Consider the following 7,559-nt stretch of genomic DNA (forward strand, 5'->3'; position numbering starts at 1 on the left):
TTAAGCTCTTTGGTCTCGTTCTGCATTGCTTATTAAGCGAAAATACAATTCCGTGCATAGGACTTATTGTTCTTCACTTGACGCTCCATAAGATAGAGCGACCTGTTGCAAGATTACCGCTCCAACGGACCGCAGTAGCCTGGTTTTGCACCTTTCAAGGCCGTCGTTGCTCAACCAAAAACAAATGCATTCTTGCACATGTCGAGACTCATCCTTGACGGATGAGGTTGAGTTGTTCCGTCCTGCGTCATCCCTGCGCTACGTTGATGAGCTTTTAATCACCCTATATTGCTCAAACCGCTGTCGTCCATTATCACTGTCGTTTAGTTCAGTCATTTTAGTTAATCATTTGGCTGTTGGCGTTCATGTACGAGTAAATGCCTGAATTTCTGACCGCATAAATTATATTCCCTGTCTTTGGAGAAGCTTTCCTTTCAATGAGTTTTTTAATTATATTTCTATAGATACGTGTACCGTGTACCGCTGTCAATGTCGTTCATACTTGAAGGCTTCGTAAATAGTGATACCGATAAGAGACGTATTGTTGGAACGAATTTTTATTTGTTAAAGAGAAAAATCCCCCAGACATTAGTGCGCTTTCCAAGAAGAGCGATACAATTCCTTAATTTATTAACCGATCTTGTATAGGAAGGCTGATTCCTTGTTTTTATCTACAACTGCTATTGTGGTCTACATTGACATATTAGAAGTAAATTAGCTTTATTCCTTGATTTCCTTCACGTCATGTTTTACGATACAATGAAGAAATAGCCGCATGCACCCTTCTCAGGATATTGAAGCGTAGCGTTGCACTTCAGAAATTACCCCGAGAATGTTTTTGCTTACATGACAATGCCTTGACCACCTTCGTGCATGGGGTGGCAGCTCATGCTCGTTATTTCCTGTTGTTGTGTACACTACCACAGCGATGTCTTGCACTCTGATGACTGTGTCCTGTAAATACCCATTTTTCATCGCTCGCCACATGGAATTCTCATTATATTACCAACGCCCGTTATTGACTTGTTATTACGACATGTGCTTATTATTTTACGTTTGAGCTATAAAAAATTTATATAATTAATAAATTTATGACGTGCATTTGAATTATTTCGTATCTCAATTTCAGTTTGTTGCAATTCCACATGCAGGTTGTGGTCTGGCTTACCATGATTTTTCTTCTCAAAGCTTCGACAGCTGGAAAGCTGGGGCATTTCGTATTCCCATCTCAGCGAGTATCTTACACACAAAATTCCATGTTATCAACTGACTTTTTTAATCAGTTATTGCTATAATATTGTCGTCTTAATTAACCGTTTCTTAACATACACGCTCGTGTAATACGAGTACCTTTTCATGGCGATTTTAGTTTACTTTCGCCTACTTTTCTCGTCTATCTCCAACGTGCTCATTTTTCGCCTGGAAATTAATACAACGGTATTTACCTTTCAATGCACCACCAGAGCCAATACTATCTAAACGTAGCCATAAATTGCCTAGTCATGTACAGACTACAGTGTATTGGCGTGCTGAATAGCTGATAAATTAGCTGTAGTACGATAATAAGCAAGAAACAAATCCCGTGTTGAATGTATCTTAACGTATGCTGAGAAGTAACTGGCCTGAAAAGTAATTATTTTATCTAAATCCGAGCACGTGTCTGCTTGATGCTGCAATAATTATTATTCTGTTTGATGATCATGTTATTCACTACTGTTCCTAGATTCTAGTCATTCTACTCTCATGAATCGGAATTTAAGTTCTATGCAATATTTTTACTTCAGTATTTACTTCAGTATTTCTTAATTTTTTCCGTTGTACTGTTTAATTTAAAGTTATTTTGAATTTTAATTATCATGAATTGTAGTTATTTAGACAAGCGACCATGTTTGTGCTTGCGTACGCACGATTTTCACTTTTTCTCGTGTTACAATGGAGTTAAGACTAACGATGAATCAGCATCCTCTGATAAAGCTCATATGGTATCAGTTAAGAGGCCCTAGGTTACAGCGCAGTGCCACACCTTATTATATATTAATAAGGTGCGTAATATATTATTGATGACGCCGCCGTTGTTACTTTCTCGTGTCATCAGTTGATGCTAAATATTTGACAATAATTTTTGCCTTCCTCTCGTTCATAATTTTTTCTTGAATGATAGCCTATTAGCTTCTGTCAGAAACTCAATGTTGGGGAACTCAAGTTTGACGTTGCGCACATGAGTAAACTACAACAATTTCCTGTGTTTAATAACCTTACATTCATCTGAATTACATCCAAGCTAGCTTTCAGTACAACAGAGTTAGGAAGATAATCGAGTTTACGCTTGCAACGTGAAACCAACTGCGTTTCCGCAGAGTCTGAGCCAAACATACTGAACAGTCAACTGCGTTTTTCTCAACAAGTGTGCATTTGTCCGACAATAATGCGTTCTGAACAATGACGTGATGCAAGCGGCCTTATGAATGTTTCTGGCTTTCGACATTTCGTACGCTGGTTTTCGTCAACATTCGACATGAAGGCGTTCACTGTCGTATTAAACGTATTTAAAATTTTTAATTTCTCACTATTATTCGAAATTTAAATGTAAACGTTTTCGGTGGCTGCTTAATGCAACCTACGATTTTTACGTGCTGCGAAAATTTTTATGTTCAGTTGATTTGTAAACGTCAAGGCATCCGTATGGTCGTTTATTGTTTTTGGTCTCCGGTCGCGCTTTCCTTAGATTCGTGTAGCGCCTATAAGTATGAATTAGTGATTCTTCGTTACTTATAAAATAAAGTTAGTGATGATTGTGTGCACTGCCGATAAAAGTGATTAGTTAGCTCATATACCCAATAACAGTGAGCTTTATTGAGACGAGCGACTTGAGCACAATGAAACCTGTGGCTATTAGTTTTTCCATGTACAAATGATTATTTAATCGTTGAATTATATTACGTTTACTTTCCTAGTTAACTACTTCGATGTCCTGACGTTATACTCCTGTTGTTGATTCGTTAGACGGTGAACTTCATTTCTCTTTAAAATTTTTCTAATTTCATACTGCTGCTCTTTTTTTTACTTATACATCGAATTTATTTTTCAGCTATTTGCTTGCAATACTTTTTCTTCATCATTTCATACGAATTGTTTTCCCAAAATGTGTCAACGAACATGTCGGTGCTGCATGCCACTTATCCACTTTTCTCTTGATTTTTATATTATTTTCAATGTCATTTTTAACTTTTTTTTTCATTTACTTATTTTAAATGTTATAAAATTTTACGTTACCCGCCGCTCTGAAATCGCTAATGTCGGAATTTTTACGAGAGAGCTTCCATAAAGAACGTTTCTCTAGCGCATTAAATGAGCTTTAAGTTCCCTAACGGGGAATTGATTAATCATTTCGCTCTTATAGAAAGTATTACTCTCGCTCGGGTCGGACTATAATGCAGAATACGTAGACGCCTACCTCTGTTGTAGCTCTCGCTAGCGAAAGTGATTGCGTGTAGACACATGCAGTAGCTACGCCGTGGCTGAAATTCATAATGTGTGATATATGAACGAGTACACATATATTGGAGCTATTAATCTGGCATTAAATTTTCTTTTTACTTTTAATTGATATTTTGGAACAAATTGTACCTATCGATCAAGGTACCTGACTAGATCGATATTCAATATATGAACCACAAGTTTTAGAATTTCACACTGCTATAAATTTCATGGTCGGCTGTGGCGTACGATATAAGCTGCTATCTGCACGGCAGATGAGGCACGGCTTTTTTAGACGCAGAGCGGACATCGCATGGTTGTTTTGGTAAGCATAAATTTTTAATAATTTATATACCTCTGATAAACGTTGGAGGATCTCGCAATTTTGGTTCCGACATGAGCCTCTCTGCACCTAATCGTTGATGAAAAGCTGACGCCATTGATTGAAGCTGGTGAATGATGCTTATCATCATTATTTAACTTGCCCTCCGACTGTCGTGTGATGCAGGAATCATCATTGATGCAATGGAATGTTATACGATCCATCGTGGCCTGGGACTGCTATGTCCCAAACAAATACTAAGGATACTAAGGACTAAGGACGTGCCGATATTTCATTCAATTTCTTATAACATGAAGCGTCAGCTTATAAAGCTATTTATTCTTATTCATTTCGTTATTTGTTTACTTGAGGATTGTGAGTTAAGCTGCTTTTTGAATTATTAAGCATCAGCACACATTTTTTTAAATTCTGTCAAATTGCATTATTGCAAGTCGTGGCCAATGCAGAAACAAGTTGTATTTATCTTATAATATACATATACTCACATACTAAGCGCGGCATATGGTAGCATCAAGCACCTTTTATTTCATTAATACTGGCATCATTGATAGATTTTTAGAAATATCTAATTGTTTTGTTCTTTCTTTTCAGATTTGGTCACAGCGCTCGAGTGTCGACGGACGAACTGATCACAGAAGCAGTATTAAAAGTTTGATACCGGTACTCAATTAATTGTGGACGAATTACTACTAAAAATTGTTAGAGACGCATAAACATTTGTTTCTTTCTTTCCATATATTTTATCTACTGTTTACTTTCGCTGTTACTATCAGTCGAGATTTTACTTTAAAATCAGCAACGCACACAACCATCTGGATTAATATGGTCTCTTATAATAGTATCCCATCAAAATTCACATTTCTCTCGCACCGTCTCATTTTCTTTGATGCCTGATCACCTGACGCTCAAGATTGAGGGCTAACTCAACCATCTGTCAGACGTTGTTTTGAGGTCACCTCGTCACCTAGACTGATCCTCGAACGAAGCAAAGCAGCACAGCCAACCACCACAATGCTACAGCAGATCCTCAACGATATGTACATAGAGCCTGAACTTCTGGCCGAGCTAGACGAAGATCAGAAGCAGCTGCTCATTTGTAAAATGCGTGAGGAGCAAGTAAGGCGGTGGAAGGTCCGTGAAGAGGAGTTCGAAAAACAGTTCAAGGAAAGCGGTGAACCTTCGCGGAAAAGCAAGAAAGGTAAGTTATATTTTAGTGTTTCCTTATGATGTTAGATGTCTCATATGTTTAATGCGGGGAGTACGGGAATTAAGTGTTCAATTTTATTTAGACGTATTTTTCTTGTACGATTCATTGTGAATTTATTTGCACATCCCTAGATGCGTTCCTTGTGTTTTCTTGGACGCGAGGTCAGTGGGTTCAATTATTAGATGATAAAATTATGCAAAATCCACTGTAATATTATCTGAACTTTGCAAGCTTCGATATTTAAGTGGAAGCTATATTTCCACTTGAATATTTGGAAGCTATATATACCTTATTGCAAATATTCGAACTAAGATTAGAAAAAAATGATGGAGACTGAGGTGTGGAAAGTAAATACTATCTTTTTCTGGAGGATGAAAGCTATATAAAATTTGATTGTTTGATTATCAGCTTCATATGATGGCTCATATTGCACAAGGTAATCAGTAAACTTGCACATTCAGGAAGCTTGCAAATCATTCGCTGTGTTCGGATATAAAAAATACCGTTGATATTGTGTTTAGTGATGCTCACTAAACTACTCGATTTTATGCTTGAGGTCTTTAAAAGCAGATGGTTCCTTAACAGTTTATTTTTATTTAATTGGGTCTTGGTAAATCCCATCCTATACAATCAGATTATTAGCTTATATTTAAATTAGCTTTTGCTCATACTCGTGCGCTTTTTATGATCAGAACATAATTTGCATAAAACGACGCTATTCTTCATCCCGCATAGTCGTTGAATTGTAGCTCCATACTCAGGACTGAGAAGTTAACACATTTATTGGGCAGCTTATTAGTTTCTTGGCGGTTGGTTGCTCTACTTGATGACGAGCATTTTGTTCTTCGATAATTTTCATATGATTAATTATTCTTGAAAATTTTTTATCCGATTGCTACTCATTCCACGTAAGCGTTCGATTTGGACGTTCAAATTTGTATTATTTGAAAATTTAGATTTACATTTTAAGCGTTTATGCACTTAATTATTGCAAACAACTTCCATCGTAATATCTTGGATTGCCGTTTTTATCGCATTTTCTCATTTATAGAAAAAAGACGTCATTGTGCTCGTCATGTCCGTCCGTCTGTTCGTCCGTGACCACGTTTTCGTCGACGAGAAAATGCGCTCTCTGTCACTTACTGCAGTGAGTACTGAGTTATATTTTTTAAGCTGTGTGCTAGTTGAACTCATTGATGCGCGAGCTGAACTCGCACATTACCCGCGTACTAAATGAGCTGCATATACCATTTGCATTCTCGGAACGGAAGCCTCGAGTGTTGTGCATCTGAGAATTGCTCCGGCCAAAAACCCTTGATGAATCTCTAGTGAGATGCATTGCTGTTTTCAATTTAATTATTTTGGCTGTTAAATCCGCTCCTGCACTGAAGTGAAGATCAACAGTAGCTTCTGTGCTGCTGGTTTTCCTCGTTGCTCATTGGCTGTTCGTCGCTCGCTCACTGCGGTTGTTTACTCAAGTTTGCCGTGAAAGAAACTTTTTGTCTCAGTCGGTCCGTGGCATCAGTTGCATGTGGTGTGTGCTGTAGGAGCAGAGCGGTGAAAAATTCACCTTTTAATCTTTCGGAATTCGGTTGTAGTGCGAAAACTGAACGCATTATTTTCTGTTGAGGTTTGCTACACTTGAGTTATTGTGAATTATATAGCTTGGACCTGATTTTGTTACTAACCGTTGTTTAATTAGCTAAAATGAAGTTTTATCAAGTGAAAGAATTTTTTCAGTGCTTGTTATTTGACGTTAAATCTGAATTATGTTAGAATACTTATAATAATAATAATAGCAATTTTCAACTGATATTTCCTGTAAATTTTTGACTCGCTGGTTTTTTGACGAAGAACTTGAAAATGATTGTTCTTGAGTTATGATATCATAATCCAAAGAATTGGTTTCTCGCAGTAATTTCTACCAATCTGCGCATCTTAACCTGCCTATTTCTGATTATTCTGATTGCATACTTATTATAAATGAAGTAATCGGCTGTTCGTTTTATACTCGTCACAACCTTCTCATTTAAAAAATTTCAGTTTTTGTGCATTGTTATGAAATGACAGGCACGGTATAAGACTCTTGGTGCTTTTTATTTAAAATTATTGAAGATCGTAACTAGCTTTGCCCATAAAACTTCACAGCGGCGCTAAACATTAAAATACTGCATAAAATATTTTTATAAATATGTTGTTGAACTTGTTTTGCACAAAAATCCTCTTTTCTCTTGACGAATTAGTTTCTATTAATCTATCACTTTGATAGCGCAGTTGCAGTTTCGTAAACCGATCCATCTTCTCGAGCTGTCCAGCTACAGTGAGGCACAATATTTCCTGTGCCGGAAGGCATACATTTATAATTTTTTAATTGGCCGGCGAATTGTTTGATGATCCATTCTCGGATGATGGTCCATACCGCGCAGCGCTATATTTGGTGTCATGAGGTTTGGTGTCATGAGGGGTTGTAGATGAAGCAGCGGTAGCTTGGATACATCATAGTTTTATTGTGTTATATTGTTTACCTTATGA

The sequence above is a fragment of the Hyalella azteca genome, unplaced genomic scaffold (assembly GCF_000764305.2).
Source record: "Hyalella azteca isolate HAZT.00-mixed unplaced genomic scaffold, Hazt_2.0.2 contig8819, whole genome shotgun sequence".
In the NCBI taxonomy this organism is placed as follows: Eukaryota; Metazoa; Arthropoda; class Malacostraca; order Amphipoda; family Hyalellidae; genus Hyalella; species Hyalella azteca.